General features: G+C 41.3%; 1 long non-coding RNA gene across 1 annotated transcript in view; it reads left to right on the forward strand.

Annotated features, from left to right (window-relative positions):
- Positions 1-4,544: 4,544 nt before the first annotated feature.
- The window catches only part of LOC125526809, a 16,149-nt gene continuing 693 nt past the window's right edge, over positions 4,545-20,000 (forward strand). The window contains exons 1-2 of the long non-coding RNA XR_007291887.1: positions 4,545-4,556; positions 16,845-16,848. This is a non-coding gene — a long non-coding RNA (uncharacterized LOC125526809). The remainder of the gene's footprint in view (positions 4,557-16,844; positions 16,849-20,000) is intronic.

The following is a 20,000-nucleotide window of genomic DNA, read 5'->3' on the forward strand; positions in this document are numbered from 1 at the left end:
ACAAAAAATTTGACAAAACATCATTGTGGTTTTGATACATAGGTAAGAATGGTTCTTAATAGAAGCCCGTAGCATCCACGTAAAACTTGCAACAACAAAGTAGAGGACATCTAACTTGTTTTTGCAGGGCATGTTGTGTTGTGATATGGTCAAGACATGATGTGATATACGTTGTTGTATGAGATGATCATGTTTTGTAAAAGTTCTCGGCAACTAGCAGGAGCCTTATGGTTGTTGCTTTATTCTATGAAATGCAATCGCCATGTAATTGCTTTACTTTATCACTATGTGTTGGCGATAGTTGTAGAAGCAATAGTTGGCGAGATGACAATGACGCTACGATGGAGATCAAGGTGTCAAGCCAGTGACGATGGAGATCACGACGGTGCTTTGGAGATGGAGATCAAAGGCACAAGATGATGATGGCCATATCATGTCACATATTTTGATTACATGTGATGTTTATCTTTTATGCATCTTATTTTGCTTAGTATGATAGCATTATAAGATGATCCCTCCCTAAAATTTCAAGGTATAAGTGTTCTCCCTGAGTATGCACCATTCTGACAGTTCGTCGTGCTGAGACACCACGTGATGGTCGGGTGTGATAAGCTCTACGTTCACATACAACGGGTGCAAGACAGTTTTGCATGTGTGGAATACTCGGGTTAAACTTGACTAGCCTAGCATGTACAGACAAGGCCTCGGAACAATTGAGACCAAAAGGTCGAACGTGAATCATATAGTAGATATGATCAACATAGAGATGTTCACCATTGAAGACTACTCCATCTCACGTGATGATCGGACATGGTTCAGTTGATTTGGTCACGTGATCATTTAGATGAGTCGAGGGATGTCTATCTAAGTGGGAGTTCTCAAGCAATATGATTAATTGAATTTAATTTATCATGAACTTAGTCCTGATAGTATTTGCATATATATGTTGTAGATCATTAGCTCGCGTATAGCTCCCCTGTTTTATTTTTGATATGTTCCTAGAGAAAACTAAGTTGAAAGATGATAGTAGCAATGATACGGACTAGGTCCGTGATCTGAGGATTATCCTCATTGCTGCACAGAATAATTATGTCCTTGATGCACCGCTAGGTGACAGACCTGTTGCAGGAGCAGATGCAGACGTTATGAACGTTTGACAAAGCTCAGTATATGATGACTACTTGAACGTTTGACAAATGTACGGCACCTCCGTTTTCAGCACACGTTCAGCTCGATGATGTCCTCACCTTCTTGATCCAGCAAGAGGGGCGAAGTAGTAGACGAGTTATGGCGGCACGATGATACGTCCATTTTGCATCATGCTTTTATATTGATATATATTGCATTATGGGTTGTTATTACACATTATGGCACAATACGTATGCATTTTCTCTCTTATTTTACCAGGTTTGCACAAAGAGGGAGAATGCCGACAGCTGGAATTCTGGATCGGAAAGGAGAAAATCTGAGAGACCTATTCTGCACAACTCCAAAAGTCCTGAAAATTTACAGAGAATTATTTTGGAATATATAAAAAATATTAGGCGATGAAAGCACCATAGGGGACCCACCAGGCAGCCAGAAGGGTGGGGCGCGCCCCCTACCTTGTGGGCAACCCGGCAGGCCCCCGGTGCCCATCTTCTGCTATATGAAGGGTTTTAAACTAAAAAAATAAGGAGGAAGCTTTCGAGATGAAGCGTCACCGTCTCGAGGCAGAACCTGGGCAGAACCAATCTAGGGCTCCAGCGAAGATGTTCTGCCAGGGAAACTTCCCTCCCGGAGAGGCAAATCGAAGCCATCGTCATCACCCACAATCCTCTCATCGAGAGAGGGTCAATCTCCATCAACATATTCACCAGCACCATCTCCACTCAAACACTAGTTCATCTCTTGTATCTGATCTTTGTCTCAAAACCTCAGATTGGTACCTATGGGTTGCTAGTAGTATTGATTACTCCTTGTAGTTGATGCTAGTTGGTTTACTCGGTGGAAGATCATATGTTCATATCCTTAATGATAATTATTACTCCTATGATTATGAACATGAATATTCTTTGTGAGTAGTTATGCTTGTCCCTGAGGACACTGGAGAAGTCTTGTTATAAGTAATCATGTGAATTTGGTATTCGTTTGATATTTTGATGAGATGTATGTTGTTTATCCTCTAGTGGTGTTATGTGAACGTCGACTACATGACACTTCACCATGGTTTGGGCCTGGTGGAAGGCATTTAAACTAAGAAGTAGATGATGGGTTGCTAGAGTGATAGAAGCTTAAACCCTAGTTTATGCGTTGCTCCGTAAGGGGTTGATTTGGATCCACACGTTTCATGCTATGGTTAGATTTATCTTAATTCTTCTTTCATAGTTGTGGATGCTTGCGAGAGGGGTTAATAATAAGTGGGAGGCTTGTCCAAGTAAGTACAGCACCCAAGCACCGGTCCACCCACATATCAACTTATCAAAGTAACAAACGCGAATCATATGAACATGATGAAAACTAACTTGACAGTAATTCCCATGTGTCCTCGGGAGCGCATTACATTATATAAGAGTCCGTCCAGGCTTGTCCTTTGCTACAAAAAGGATTGGGCCAACTTGCTGCACCTTAGTTACTTTTGTTACTTGCTACCCGTTACGAATTATCTTATCGCCCAACTATCTGTTACCGATAATTTCAGTGCTTACAGAGAATACCTAGCTGAAAACTGCTTGTCATTTCCTTCTGCTCCTCGTTGGGTTCAACACTCTTACTTATCGAAAGGACTACAATAGATTCCCTATACTTGTGTGGCACCCCGGCTCAGAGAAACCAGAGCACCTCGTATTCCAGCCCAGAGGTCGAGGAGAAGTCTCTGGAATACGGCACTACTTCACATAGAACAAATCAGCTCTTATTACAACAATAATAATACAAGGGTCTGATGTTACAAAGAAGCACATTAGCAGGGCGACACTACGCCTGTGATACTACACTTGCTCTATGCTAGCAGCAGAACAACTCGTAGCAGCGGAATACTTCTAGCAGTGGAACAATGGCGAAGGTGGTGAACTCCACTCCGCAGGGACTCTGGCTGGTACACGATCCAGCTCGCACGAACGGACACCTAGACAAACAATCAAGCAATCATGGCATCACCTACAATCTGGTATGACACGCCAGGTCAGTACATTGAATGTACTTGCAAGCTCACAACAACCATAAACATCAAGGCAAGGCAATAACATAGCAATAAACAGGTTAAATAAATTAACAACTACTATGATGAAGCGTCTACTAAGCATGGTATGAAACTACTATCATATTGATAAACCAACATCTCAGATCTCCATAACCATATCACTCTTGGCTAACCGGTCAAGTAATATACCATCTTGATCACCTCGTGATCAAAACCAAACGGTGATCACTTTCGGATCACCAACGGAACCAAACTTGGTCCAACGGGTTACCTCGTAACCAAACGGTGATCACTCACGGATCACAAACGGAACATCCACATGATCACCTCGTGACCACACCACAAACTGAATGATCATCCTCAAGATCATCCCAACATCATCATCAACATCCTGCCAAACTGTTACTGCTCAAAGTACATCAACATATAAATCACCTATAAGTCATTCCGTCACGTGAGTGTTGATCGAACGGTCTGACCTAGGACGAACTTGTGCCCATTGACCGATGACGCAGCTATCAATAGATTAAACACACACTCTGCAAAGGTAGCGCACTTTACCCACACCACGGAACCCATGGCCTCGCACTCCCATTCGAGTCAAACAACGGCATTCCGACAAAACCGACCTACTACCATGACACTCTCCCGGCCACTTCGACCAACACCCCTTTTTGGCTTCAATCCTGGGTGGCCCTTTGCCTGGCAAAACAAAAATGGTCCCAAAAAGGGACAAGAGATCTCAATACCAACTATGGGCACACAAGGCTTATGCCGTCCTACCTGATCAGGGTAGCGCCCGCGCATAACCTTCCCTCGTTGGAGGCACCGGCGAGAGGCACAACAATAGACCGCATTAGGGCCTTCCCATAAAAGGAAAATGTGGTTGCACTGGAAAAAGTCTATTTAAGTGGCACCTTACCAACTTAATGAAGGAATTTATCCTCAAAATATAACAGTATTAACTAATACTCTGGTGCCTCCAACTGATTTGGGTATCCGGACCCTGATGGTCGTGCAAAAATCATCATACCTTTGCTGTCAATCTCACCCTTTAACGGTCACGATTTTCTTTGTTAGGATTCCTTACTGAAATAATTTGGCCACACCTGTCCTTGATTCTTCGTATGACCATGGACGTGATTAGTGCAATATTTTTACATTATTCCTTGTGCCTGTTTTCTGACCTGGGTCCGCACACATATGACATATACCCAGGGTTTGCAGCTGTATAGAGCTCGTTGTTTACGCCAACCATACAAGAAGGTGACAAGGTATTAGGACATCTCCTTGGCAGTTGCGGGAATAATGACCTTGATGACCATTGTCAAGATTGTTGATTTTGTAATGTCATCTCTAGATCTTGTCGATCCTTGTATTATATGAAATCTATCTCTGTTTATATTCATTTGCATGATTCATGAGGCTATGGGATCCATACTTTCCTTTAGGTATATCTATTGGATCCTGGCCGTACCTCTGGAAAAAACTTTATTGCAAATCTGATCCTTGAACTGCACTGTCAATTATTGCCAACTCGTCATATAATCTCTGGGGATGGTGCATTAGTGTGATACTGACGCGGACTGAGTGGATTACGGAAGAAGCCATCCGAGTAGCTTCCTGAGGAAGACTTGTTAACTTCTGCTCAAATCTTTTGTCTGGGTATCGTGCAGAAGAAGGCTCTATAGCTTACACACGAAGCTTGACCTGAGGATGGTGCTGGAGAAGCCGGGTTTCCGTACTTGAGAAGTTTCTCCTCAGGTTGCTTGTTGAGAGAGATTCATTTTCCGTCTGTCAAAAGATTTTACTAAGGTATCTTGCTGTGAAAGACTGGGTATTCTCGGACCGGAATTTGTTCACATATCATGCTGAGGAAAATTGAGGAGCCTTGCATCATAAATTTCTTCTGATAACGTGTGGAAGAAGACTGAGTTTCTTACATCCAAAGCTTCATACTAATATGCAGACTGAAATCTACATACACGCCCATAATATTCTGTGGCTGATTATTTGCGTGAGAAAATTTGTTTGACTGTCTTCCTTGAGCGTATCACATTCTGACGTTATTTCAGATGATAATATATTTCAAGCATCATGCATTCCTGAGCCAAAATTTTATATATGATCCATACCTTTGGATGAAAATATACTGTTGAGCTTGTACCTGACCTGTCTTGCTGCTTGACTTGATCATTACTGTTGTGAGGATTTTGTACTAATGTAGACTTGAGTTCTCAGTACGGTTGTGAGGAGTGCACATTAATGCAAAATTGATTATCAGCCTCAAAATCAGATATTCCCCATTTCACTCAGTCGGCTGAGAATTCCATTTTGTTTAGCTGAGTTTCCAAATATTTGTACTCCTTGCTGATTCTTCGGGTCCGGTGTCGGTTGATGAGCAACTCTTTATAGGGGGAAAATAATGTAACACCGGGTCCAAAAGAAAAAAACAAAAGAAAACTCAACTAAACAAAATCACACAACAACAATCAATTCACACACAATCAGTGTCACATATTACTGTTAGTCACACAATATGCATGCCTACTTAAGCACACAAATCTCGCGAGATCTCCGGTTCTATGATCTAGCATGTTGTGACGATGTGCACGAGGACGAATAAATGTGTGGAAGAATTGGTGTGAACAACGCTACACCAAGTGCTAGCTTAGCCAGGTAGCAACCTGGACTAGCTCGGAGGCGAGGACGTACTTGATAACCAGGTAGCAGGACACAATTGTCGTTGCCACATTATTATCAAGCAGACGGAAAATATCCATACTCCTCCAAGAAATAAGGATAGCATGGAAAAAAACTGAGGCTGCTGACACTGCCCTTTTTATGATGACTGAGACCATTAAGGGTTGTCAACACGACAAGATAAAAGGGAGAATCCGGGATAGAAGCATGTCTACCACCGAATAAAAATGGGGCTGAAGGAAGGAATTCAGCGCGATACCAGAGCACCATTTTGCAAACATGGTCGGGATCACTTGGCATCACTCTGCTGGGACAGAAATGATGCAAACACCAAAGAACGAGCAAGAAAGAAAAACTAGAGAGATGCAAAGGCTGAGCTGTAGTGGATCCGAGCCGATGCCAGCTACACTCACCAGATAAACCGTTAGAAACAAATACTAAGGCTATATGCATGTTGTGCAACAAACAAATGCAGCAACCAAATGCAACAACCAAGATAAACTCTATACTACCGATTACTACCGGTTTCTACCGCTCACGCTGACTAGGGCGTCCTACAGCCAGACCTGCTCAGATACCAAGCGTTGTGGCACCCCAGCTCAGAGAAACCGGAACGCCCCGTATTCTAGCCCAGAGATCGAGGAGAAGTCTCTGGAATACGGCACTGCTTCACATAGAACAAATCAGCTCTTATTACAAGAATAATAATACAAGGGTCTGATGTTACAAAGAAGCACATCAACATGGCGATACTACGCCTGCGATACTGCACTTGCTCTATGCTAGCAGCAGAACAACTCGTAGCAGCGGAATACTTATAGCAGCGGAACAACGACAAAGGTGGTGAACTCCACTCGGTAGGGACTCTGGCTGGGACACGATCTAGCTCGCATGAATGGACGCCTCGACAAACAATCAAGCAATCATGGCATCACCTACAATCTGGCATGACATGCCAGGTCGGAACATTGAATGTACTTGCAAGCTCATAACAACCATAAACATCAAGGCAAGACAATAACATAGCAATAAACAGGTTAAATAAATTAAAAACTGCTATGATGAAGCATCTACTAAGCATGGTATGAAACTACTACCATGCTGATAAACCAACATCTTAGATCTCCATAACCATATCACTCTTGGCTAACCGACCAAGTAATATACTATCTCGATCACCTCGTGATCAAAACCAAACGGTGATCACTCCCGGATCACCAATGGAACCACACTTGGTCCAACGGCTTACCTCGTAACCAAACGGTGATCACTCACGGATCACAAACGGAACATCCACATGATCACCTCGTGACCACACCACAAACTGAATGATCATCCTCAAGATCATCCCAAGATCATCATCAACGTCCTGCCAAACTGTTACTGCTCAAAGTACATCAACATATAAATCACCTATAAGTCATTCTATCATGTGAGTGTTGATCGAATGGTGTGACCTAGTACGAACTTGTGCCCATTGACCGAGGACGCGGCTATCGATAGATTAAACACACACACTCTGTAGAGGTAGCGCACTTTACCCACACCACGGAACCCATGGCCTCGCACTCCCATTCGGGTGGACCAATGGCGTTCCGACAAAACTGACCTACTGCCATGACACTCTCCCAGCCACTCCGACCAACACCCCTTTTTGAGTTCAGACCTGCGTCGCCTCGTACCTACCAAAGGCACCAACGGCCACCGTCATGGCAAAACAAAAACGGTTCCAAATGGGGACAAGAGATCTCAATACCAACTACGGGCACACAAGGCTTATGCCGTCCTACCTGATCAGGGTAGTGCTCGCGCATAACCTTCCCTCGTTGGAGGCACTAGCGAGAGGCACGACAATAGACCGCATTAGGGCCTTCCCATAAAAGGCAAATGTGGTTGCACTGGAAAAAGTACGTTTCAGTGGCACCTGACCAACTTAATGACATAATTTATCCTCAAAATATAGCAGTATTAATTGATACTCCGATATCATCTATCAACCTATAATCCAAGTCACAGCAATATCCAACAAATAATCCAAAGCTTAATATCGTCTTACCAAAATACTTTGAGGACAGCATAACACTACTATCATGATGAATCCAAGAACGATAAAACTACTACTCGCATATCAAGAACTAACTATCCAACTATGATCCACATGCAAGCATCATCTCCAACATCATACTCCAAAACACAATATTATCTAGCATCATGATGAAAATAACACTAGCCACTAATAATCCAAAGGCAACATGATATCCAAAGTAATACTCCAAAAATATAATACCAGATACCAACATGAAAATAATCATAATAGCCACTAAGAGTCCAAAGGCAACATGTTATCCTCACAAAATGCAAAATATTAAACCTAGAATTCCAAATAATATTATGGCAATAGCAAGATCAAACAATACTTCGAGAAATGCCATCAACAAGATCATACATAGCTACTGCAATATTGTAAATAAGTTCAAATAAATAACCATGTCACTGCATTGCAATCATGCAAATGGAGGGTGTGGCTTGCCTGGGGTGGAAGAACTCACCGGGAAGAAGCGCGAGAAGCTCGCGGAAAGAATCGCCAGAAATCTTTCTCTCTCGAAGGGGCTGAATAATGGCAAGGGAAAATGGTCATTTTTAGAATGTCAAAACATGGTGAAAATGATTCCATCAGAACGAGCTCGATGAAACAAAGAAGTGGGCTTTGGATTCACCTAATTTGGAGCTATGGGCAAAAAGTTATAAGGGTTTTTTCTACCAGGGACCTATCTGTAACAAAATAATCACAAACAGGCCCTTAGACGGAAAAACAGAACATGCACTCGAGGAAATACGCTTTCGGTGAAATGAAAGCGCAATCCAGCCCACAATCGCAGCTGCTTACGCTTTCGGTTAGCGAAAACGCACTCTGGGGAATACGTTTACACTAATCCACGTAAGCGAGGGCGGGTCAATGGGCTGTGTGGTTGATGAGTGGGGTCCGCGGGCGGTGGTGCCCACCTAGCCAGGTCAGCGCCTTCAATCTCTTGCGCCGGCGTTCGGTCGCGGCAGAGGAGGATCCCGACGGGGCTTGTCGGCGATTTCGGCCGCCTCCCGCGGCGCTCGGCACACCAACGAGCTCGAGGGACCTAGCCTCATCGCCTGGTCGGCCTCCCGGTTGCTAAAGACGACAGGAGCGGGAGCAGCTTTGACCGCAGCGAACGGCCACGTCGCACGGCGACGGGCACGACTCCCTGGTGCGCCGAAGGATGAGGGAAACAGCAGGGAAGGGTCGCGGGAGGTAGAGAGGGGCTCTCGAGGTGCAAGAATAAGATACATCTCCAACGTAACTATAAATTTTGATTGTTCCATGCTATTATATTATCTATTTTGGATGTTAATGGGCTTATTTTTACACTTTTGTATTATTTTTGGGACTAACCTATTAACCGGAGGCCCGACCCAAATTGCTATTTTTGCCTATTTTAGAGTTTCGCCAAAAAGGAATATCAAACGGAGTCCAAACGGAATGAAACCTTTCGGAGCGTTTTTTGGAACAAACGTGATCCAGGAGACTTGGAGTGGACGTCAAGAAACAATCAAGGATTCCATGAGGCAGGGGGCGCGCCTACCCCCCTGGGCGCGCCCTCCACCCTCATGGGCCCCTCGTTGCTCCATCGACCTAATTCTTCCTCCTATATATATCCATATACCCCACAAACATCCAAGATCACGACAAAAACCTAATTCCACCGCCGCAACCTTCTGTATCCAAGGGATCCGATCTTGGGCCTTTTCCGGAGCTCCGCCGGAGGGGGCATTGATCATGGAGGGCCTTATTTATTGATTGCCTTCCTTGTGACTGGCGGTCGGGGATGAGCGATGGTCTTTTCCTACCAATCTATCCCCCTAGGAGCATGCGCGTAGTACTTTGTTTCGGTAACTAATAGATTTTTGCAATAAGTATGTGAGTTCTTTATGACTAATGTTGAGTCCATGAATTAGACGCACCCTCACCCTTCTACTTTTGCTTGCCTCTCTAGTACTGCGCAACTTTCACTGGTACCATAAACCCACCATATACCTTCCTCAAAACAGCCACCATACCTACCTATTATGGCATTTCCATAGCCATTCCGAGATATATTGCCATGCAACTTTCCACCGCTCCGTTTGCTATGACACGCTTCATCATTGTCATATTGCTTTGCGTGATCATGTAGTTGACATCGTATTTGTGGCAAAGCCACCGTTCATAATTTTTTATACATGTCACTCTTGATTCATTGCATATCCCGGTACACCGCCGGAGGCATTCACATAGAGTCATATTTTGTTCTAAGTATTGAGTCGCAATTCTTGAGTTGTAAGTAAAAAGAAGTGTGATGATCATCATTATTAGAGCATTGTCCCAGTGAGGAAAGGATGATGGAGACTATGATTCCCTCACAAGTCGGATGAGACTCCGGACGAAAAAAAAGAGGCCAAAAAGAAAAGAAAAAGAAGAAGGCCCAAATAAAAAAATGAAATAAAATGACAGAAAAAGAGAGAAGGGACAATGTTACTATCCTTTTTCCACACTTGTGCTTCAAAGTAGCACCATGATCTTCATGATAGAGAGTCTCTTATGTTGTCACTTTCATAAACTAGTTGGAATTTTACATTATAGAACTTGGCTTATATATTCCAATGATGGGCTTCCTCAAATTGCCCTAGGTCTTTGTGAACAAGCAAGTTGGATGCACACCCACTTAGTTTCTTTTGTTGAGCTTTCATACACTTATAGCTCTAGTGCATCCGTTGCATGGCAATCCCTATTCACTCACATTGATATCTATTAATGGGCATCTCCATAGCCCGTTGATACTCCTAGTTGATGTGAGACTATCTTCTCCTTTTTTGTCATCTCCACAACCACCATTCTATTCCACCATAGTGCTATATCCATGGCTGACGCTCATATATTGCGTGAAGATTGAAAAAGTTTGAGAACATCAAAAGTATGAAACAATTGCTTGGCTTGTCATCGGGGTTGTGCATGATTTAATATTTTGTGTGATGAAGAAAGAGCATAGCCAGACTATATGATTTTGTAGGGATAACTTTCTTTGTCCATATTATTTTGAGAAGACATGATTGCTTAGTTAGTGTGCTTCAAGTATTATTTATATGTCAATATTAAACTTTTATCTTGGATCTTTCGGATCTGAACACTCATGCCACAATAAAGAAAAATTACATTGAGAAATATGTTAGGAAGCATTCCACATCAAAAATTCTGTTTTTATCATTTACCTACTCGAGGACGAGCAGGAATTAAGCTTGGGGATGCTGATATGTCTCCAACGTATCTATATTTTTTTATTGTTCCATGCTATTATATTATCTATTTTGGATGTTAATGGGATTATTTTTACACTTTTATATTATTTTTAGGGCTAACCTATTAATCGGAGGCCCAACCCAAATTGCTGTTTTTTGCCTACTTTAGAGTTTCGCCGAAAAGGAATACCAAACGGAATGAAACCTTCGGGAGTGTTATTTTGGAACAAATGTGATCTAGGAGACTTGGAGTGGACGTCAAGAAACAATCGAGGAGGCCACGAGGCAGGGGGCGCGCCTACCCCCCTGGCCGCGCCCACCACCCTTGTGGGCCCCTCATTGCTCCACCGACCTACTTCTTCCTCCTATATATATCCATATACCCCGCAAACATCTAGGAGCACCACGAAAACCTAATTCCACCGCCGCAACCTTCTGTACCCAAGAGATCCCATCTTGGGGCCTTTTCCGGAGCTCCGCTGGAGGGGGAATTGATCACGGAGGGCCTCTACATCAACTCCATGGCCTCTCCGATGATGTGTGAGTAGTTTACTTCAGACCTTTGGGTCCATAGCTAGTATCTAGATGGCTTCTTCTCTCTCTTTGGAGCTCAATACAAAGTTCTCCTCGATTCTCTTGGAGATCTATTCGATGTAATCTTTTTGCGGTGTGTTTGTCGAGATCCGATGAATTGTGGGTTTATGATCCAGATTATCTATGAACAATATTTGAATCTTCTCTGAATTCTTTTATGTATGATTGGTTTATCTTTGCAAGTCTCTTCGAATTATCAGTTTGGTTTGGCCTACTAGATTGATCTTTCTTGCAATGGGAGAAGTGCTTAGCTTTGGGTTCAATCTTGCGGTGCTCAATCCCAGTGACAAAAAGGGAAACGACACATATTGTATTGTTGCCATTGAGGATAAAAATATGGGGTTTACATCATATTGCATGAGTTTATCCCTCTACATCATGTCATCTTGCTTAAGGCGTTACTCTGTTCTTATGAACTTAATACTCTAGATGCATGCTGGATAGCGGTCGATGTGTGGAGTAATAGTAGTAGATGCAGAATCGTTTCAGTCTACTTGTCTCGGACATGATGCCTATATACATGATCATGCCTAGATATTCTCATAATTGTTCGCTTTTCTATCAATTGCTCGATGGTAATTTGTTCACCCACCGTAATACTTATGCTATCTTGAGAGAAACCACTAGTGAAACCTATGGCCCCGGGTCTATTTTCCATCATACAAATTTCCAATCTACTTTATTTTGCTATCTTTTACTTTCAATCTATATCATAAAAATACCAAAAATATTTATCTTATTAATATCATCTCTGTCAGATCTCACTCTTGCAAGTGGTCGTGAAGGGATTGACAACCCCTTTATCGCGTTGGTTGCGAGGTTCTTATTTGTGTGTGTAGGTATGAGGTGACTCATGCGTGTTCACCTACTAGATTGATACCTTGGTTCTCAAAAACTGAGGGAAATACTTATGCTGCTCTACTGCATTACCCTTTCCTCTTCAAGGGAAAACCAACGCAGTGCTCAAGAGGTAGCAGAATACAAGGAGGAGGATGGCTTTGAGCGAATTTAGCTGGGACAGAGCGACGGCCGTGGCGACGAGGGGAGGGAATGAGAGCTCCTCGAGCTCGCTTGGGTGGTCGGGGAGGAAGCTAGGAGAGAGTAGAGGAGGCTGGTGAGCACGGGGGGTCTCGGGGTGGGCTTATATAGGCGGGGGAGGAGTGTGCCGTGCTATCGTCACCGCGGACGCGTGTGCACGCGCATGAGCTCAGGGTTAGGCGACGAGAGGGAACAGCAGGGAGAGCTCACGGGGAAGAGGTGGCCAAGGGAGTGCAGGGAGGAAGAAGACGGCGAGCTCCGAGCCAAACCACCACTGTTCGCCATGGGCGCGCGGTGGCTTGCTTCGGTAAGGAAGTTGCCGGAGGGGGAGAGGGGTCCAGGGGAACGGCGATGACGAGATGAAGCCATTGGATGTGGTCATGTGCGCGAAGACGATGAGAGGGGAGCGGACGAAGCGGAAACGACGCCCTGGACGCGGCCACTACGCACAAAGTGCGGCACTGTGATGCCGATAACGCGGTCACCGCGTGCACTGGCATGTAGCGGGGGAGATGGGCTGGAACCTATTTTCTAGTGGTAAGTTCTTTCGGGGAAGGTTTCGACTGCGGTCGTAGATCGATGAAAAATGGTATGGTTAAATGGTAATCATCGTCTGAAGTTTACTGCAGTAAACTTGGTCGTGCACTGCTGATCAACAGGAAAGTGCTTAGACCAAATGGATTTGTCTGAGATGATTAGCTTAGGAAGGACTATGATCCTGGAGGTTTTGGGGCATAATGGAGCACACACTAATATAGTTGCTTTGTAACTCACATTATGGGTCCAGAAACTTGATTAGGAAGGTGCACTCACATGGAGATGCCACTTGAGCTAAAATTTGGCAAGGCTAAGTTATTTGGTCATAAGAAGATGTTAAATTTTTGCACCAAATGGATTCACCAAAATGGTACTTCCTTCACAGCTATTCCCTCTGTCCAGAAACTTGCAAAAATTCTAGAGAAATATTTGCGTGATGAATTGATCCCAAATTTTGTGGAGAGAGGTTTTATGGTAAAGAGAATTCTCTGGCAAATGTTCAGCCAGAATGAAGCAATATAAAAATACTTGCTTCACAACCTGAAAATGTTGACAGAATCAAAGATTTGATCTTGTGCTCACATTGGTCACGGGATGGAGCTGAAATTTGGAGGGATGTGCTAATATGAGAACATTAAGGAGTTTGCAAAATTTCAACTCATTTGGATAACCCTAGCTAGTACTTCCTTCACAAAGCCTTCTGTCTGATAGAAACTTTGAAAAATCATAGAGGAATATTGGCTAGGCAAATAAAGTTGAATTTTTGCATGGGGCAATTATTTGACATAAGATAATGTCGCAAATGTTTGGGAGCAAACAAGGTTGGATAAATGGCACTTCCTTCACAAAGTGCCCCTCTGGACAGAAATGAAGAATAATTATTGGGGAATTATTATTGGGCTAGGACAGGAAAGTTTGGGCATATTTGAGCAACATATGACCCAAAGAAATTATGAGAATTATTTGGGAATTTTTGGATGGACAGAAATATGGGTTGCTTCACAACCTAGGGCACTTGAGGTTATTCCTTTTATAGAAAAAGGAATATTCCTGAGAAAAAGAAATTAGGGTTTGGTAAAGCAATGAAGTGACATGATCTTGGCAAGGTTTTTAGAATGATGAGCCACTTGGGAGGGGGGAATGAGGATGATTTCCCAGGTGGCAAGACCACAGAACCACTCCAAAAATAAAAACAGAGCAAAAACCAATGAATCAAAAAGAAAAAGGAAAGGGCCGAAAACCAGGTTGTTACAACTTGTGGGTCATCAAGAATTTTTTCTGGCGCCGTTGCCGAGGAGTGAAGCGCCTTTGGTAAGTGGAATTTGGTAAGGAAACAATTATATTATGTGTTGAAATTTATTGTCACTTGTCACTATGGAAAATAATCCTTTTAGGGGCTTGTTTGGGGTATCTTCACCTTGACTGGTAGAGCAAAGAGTTGCTCCTCAACCTACTAAACCTACTGAAAATATTTATTATGAAATTCCTTCGGGTATGATAGAGAAACTGCTAGCTCATCCTTATGCGGGAGATGGAACATTACGTCCTGATATGCATCTGATCTATGTGGATGAAGTTTGTGGATTAATTAAACTTGTAGGTTTGCCCGAAGATGATGTCAAGAAGAAGGTCTTGCCTTTATCTTTGAAGGTAAAGGCATTGACATAGTATAGGCTATGCGATGATATTGGGACTTGGAACTACAATCGATTGAAATTGGAATTTCATCAGAAGTTTTATCCTATGCATCTAGTTCAGCGTGATCGGAATTATATTTATAATTGTTGGCCTCGTGAAGGAGAAAGTATCGCTCAAGCTTGGGGGAGGCTTAAATTAATGTTATATTCATGCCCCAATCATGATCTCTCAAGAGAAATTATTATTTAGAATTTTTATGCTCAGCTTTCTTGTAATGATCAATCCATGCTCGATACTTCTTGCATTGGTTCTTTTATGAAGAAGACTATTGAATTCAAATGGGATTTATTGGAAAGAATTAAACGCAACTCTGAATATTGGGAACTCGACGAATGTAATGAGTTAGATATAAACCTTAAGTTTGATTGTGTTAAATCTTTCATGGATACCGATGTTTTCCGTGAATTTAGCACTAAATATGGACTTGACTCTGAGATAGTAGCTTCTTTCTGTGAATCTTTTGCTACTCATGTTGATCTCCCAAAGGATAAGTGGTTTAATATCATCCTCCCATTGAAGTAAAAGTAGTAGAACCTATTAGAGCTAAAGAATAAATTGTTACTTATAATGTTGATCCTATTGTTCCTACTGCTTATATTGAGAAACCACATTTTCCTGTTAGGATAAAGGATCATGCTAAAGCTTCAGCTATGGTTTGTAAGAGTTATACTGGAACACCTACACCCCCTGAAAAAATTAAAGTTGAACCTAGTATTGCTCTGGTTAAAGATCTCTTGGTTGATAATATTGATGGGCATGTTATTTATTTATGTGACAAAGCTGCTAGAATTGCTAGACCCGATACTAAAGATAAACATAGACCTATTGTTGCCATGCCTGTTGTTTCTCTTAAAATAGGAGATCATTGTTATCATGGCTTATGTGATGTGGGTGCTAGTGTGAGTGCAATTCCTTTTACCTTATATCAAGAAATTAATGATATTGCACCTGCTGAGATGGAAGATATTGATGTTACTATTAAGCTTGCCAATAGAGATACTATATCACCAATTAGGATTTTTAGAGATGTTGAAGTCTTGTGTGGGAAAATAAAATACCCTACTGATTTTCTTGCTCTTGATTCCCCACAAGATAATTTTTGTCCCATTATATTTGGTAGACCTTTCTTCAACACTGTTAATGCTAAGATAGACTGTGAGAAAGAAATTGTTACTGTAAGTTTTGGGGATGTGTCTCATGATTTTAATTTCTCTAAATTTCGTAGACAACCCCATGATAAAGAATTGCCTAGTAAGGATGAAACTATTGGTCTTGCTTCTGTTGTCGTGCCTCCTACCGATCCTTTAGAACAATATTTGCTAGACCATGAAAATGATATGTTTATGAATGAAAGAAAGGAATTAGATGGAATATTCTTTAACCAAATGCCTATTTTGAAACACAATTTGCATGTTGAAATCCTTGGAGATCCTCCTCCACCCAAGGGTGATCCCGTGTTTGAGCTTAAACAATTACATCATACTTTGGAATATGCTTATCTTGATGAAAAGAAGATATATCATGTTATTATTAGTGCTAACCTTTCAGAGCATGAAGAGAAGAAATTATTGAAAACTCTAAACAAGCACCGTGCCACTATTGGATATACTCTTGATTATATTAAGGGCATTAGTCCCACTCTATGTCAGCACAAAATTAATATGGAGCCTGATGCTAAACCAGTTGCTGATCATCAACGATGGTTAAATCCTAAGATGAAAGAATTGGTAAGAAATGAAATATTAAAGCTTCTGGAGGCAGGTATAATTTATCCTATTGCTGATAGTAGATGGGTAAGTCTTGTTCATTGTGCCCCTAAGAAGGGAGGTATTACTGTTGTTCCTAATGATAAGAATGAATTGATCCCTCAAAGAGTTGTTATAGGTTATAGAATGGTAATTGATTTTCACAAATTAAACAAAGCTACTAGGAAAGATCATTACCCTCTACCTTTTATTGATCAAATCCTAGAAAGACTATCCAAACATACACATTTTTGCTTTCTAGATGGTTATTCTGGTTTTTCTCAAATACCTGTGTCAAAAGAGGATCAAGAAAAGACAACTTTGACCTTCCATTTCGGTACTTTCTCTTATAGACATATGCCTTCTGGTTTATGCAATGCACCCGCTACCTTTCAAAGATGTATGACTACTATTTTCTCTGACTTTTGTGAAAAGATTGTTGAGGTTTTCATGGATGATTTCTCCGTTTACGGAACTTCTTTTGATGATTGCTTAAGCAACCTTCATCGAGTTTTGCAGAGATGTGAAGAAACTAATCTTGTTTTGAATTGGGAGAAGTGCCACTTTATGGTTAATGAAGGCATTGTCTTAGGGCATAAAATTTCTGAAAGAGGTATTGAAGTTGATAAAGCTAAAGTAGACGCTATTGAAAAGATGTTGTGTCCTAAAGATATCAAAGGTATAAGAAGTTTCCTTGGTCATGCTGGTTTCTATAGGAGGTTTATTAAAGACTTCTCTAAAATTTCTAGGCCTCTCACTAATCTCTTGCAAAAAGATGTTCCTTTTGTTTTTGATGATGATTGTGTAGAAGCATTTGAAATACTTAAGAAAGCCTTGATTTTTGCACCTATTGTTCAACCACCTGGTTGGAATTTACCATTTGAAATTATGTGTGATGCTAGTGATTATGATGTTGGTGCTACTCTAGGACAGAGAGTTGATAAGAAATTGAATGTTATTCATTATGCTAGTAAAACTCTAGACAGTGCCCAGAGAAATTATGCTACTACTGAAAAAGAATTTTTAGCAGTTGTATTTGCCTGTGATAAGTTCACATCTTATATTGTTGATTCCAAAGTAACTGTTCACAGTGATCATGCTGCTATTAAATACCTTATGGAAAAGAAAGATGCTAAACCTAGAATTATTAGATGGGTTCTCTTGCTGCAAGAATTTGACTTGCACATTATTGATAGAAAGGGAGCTGAGAACCCCGTTGCAGACAACTTGTCTAGGTTAGAAAATGTTCTTGATGACCCACTATATATTGATGATTGCTTTCCTGATGAGCAATTAGCTATCATAAATGCTTCTCGTAATACTCCATGGTATGTTGATTATGCTAATTACATTGTTGCTAAATTTATACCACCTAGTTTCACATACCAGCAAAAGAAAAAGGTTTTCTATGATTTAAGACATTACTTTTTGGATGACCCACGCCTTTATAAAGGAGTAGATGGCGTTATTAGATGTTGTGTACCTGAGCATGAATAGGAACAGATCCTACTCAAGTGTCACTCCGAGACCTACGGAGAACACCATGCTAGAGATAGAACTGCACACACGGTATTACAATCTGGTTTTTACTGGCCTACTCTCTTCAAGGATGCTCATAAGTTTTTCTTGTCTTGTGATGAATGCCAGAGAATTGGCAATATTAGTAAACGTCGGGAAATGCCTACGAATTATTCACTTGTTATTGAACCATTTGACGTTTTGGGGCTTTGATTATATGGGACCTTTTCCTTCCTCTAATGGGTATACACATATTTTAGTTGTTGTTGATTACATTACTAAGTGGGTAGAAGCTATTCCAACTAGTAGTGCTGATCATAACACTTCTATTAAGATGCTTAAAGAAGTTATTTTTCTGAGGTTTGGAGTCCCTAGATATTTAATGACTGATGGTGGTTCACATTTTATTCATGGTGCTTTCCGTAAAATGTTTGCAAAATATGATGTCAACCATAGAATTGCATCCCCATATCACCCTCGGTCGTGGTCAAGTAGAATTGAGCAATAGAGAGATTAAATTGATTTTGCAACAGACTGTTAATAGATCTAGAAATAATTGGTCTAAGAAACTTGATGATGCATTATGGGCTTATAGAACTGCTTATAAAAACCCTATGGGTATGTCTCCATATAAAATGGTTTATGGAAAAGCATGTCACTTACCTCTTGATCTAGAACATAAAGCTTATTGGGCAATCAAAGAGCTCAACTATGATTTCAAATATGCCGGTGAGAAGAGGTTATTTGACATCAGCTCACTTGATGAATGGAAAACCCAAGCCTATGAAAATGCCAAGTTGTTTAAAGAAAAGGTTAAAAGATGGCATGACAAAAGAATACAAAAGCATGAGTTTAATGTAGGTGATCATGTTTTACTATACAACTCTCGTTTAAGATTTTTTGTAGGAAAGCTTCTCTCAAAATGGGAAGGTCCTTACATTATCGAGGAGGTGGATCATTCCGGTGCCATCAAGATCAACAATGCCGAAAGCACTAACCCGAAGGTGGTAAACGGTCAAAGGATCAAACATTATATTTCAGGTACTCCCATAAATGTTGAGATAGATATTATTAATACCATAACACCAGAGTAGTACATAAGGGATACTTTCCAGAACGTTTCAAACTCCGAAAAGGAATAGGTATGTGGTACGGTTAGTAAACCGACTCCAAAACTGTTCTAATGGCAAATTTTCTCCGTTTTGGAATATTTAAAAATTAGGAAAATTAAAAGTAGTCTGAAGAGTGCATGAGGAATCGGCAAGGCAGGGGGCACGCCCTACCCCCCTGGGCGCACCCCTATGCCTTGTATCCACCTCGTGTGCCCTTCGGACTCCGTTTTCTTGCACAATACTTCTTTTGGTCGGTAAAAATTCATTATATAATCTCCCGAAGGTTTTGACCACTATACCACAGCAATATCCCCTGTTTTTGTTTGAGTTGTTTTTAAAGTATTAATAACGCGACCTTGACTATCAACTACAGATTGGTTGAAATTGAAACCATTTAGGTTGAAAGCCATAGTACTAATACCTAAAGCAGTGAACCAGATTCCTACTACAGGCTTGATAGATCCCATTTTTTCATGAAAATAAAGATAGTCAATTTGACTGGACTTAAGACTTTATTATGTTTTCTGAGAAAGAATAAGATATCATTATTCTCTTTAATAAACTTTTGTC

The sequence above is a fragment of the Triticum urartu genome, unplaced genomic scaffold (assembly GCF_003073215.2).
Source record: "Triticum urartu cultivar G1812 unplaced genomic scaffold, Tu2.1 TuUngrouped_contig_1941, whole genome shotgun sequence".
Lineage (NCBI taxonomy): Eukaryota > Viridiplantae > Streptophyta > Magnoliopsida > Poales > Poaceae > Triticum > Triticum urartu.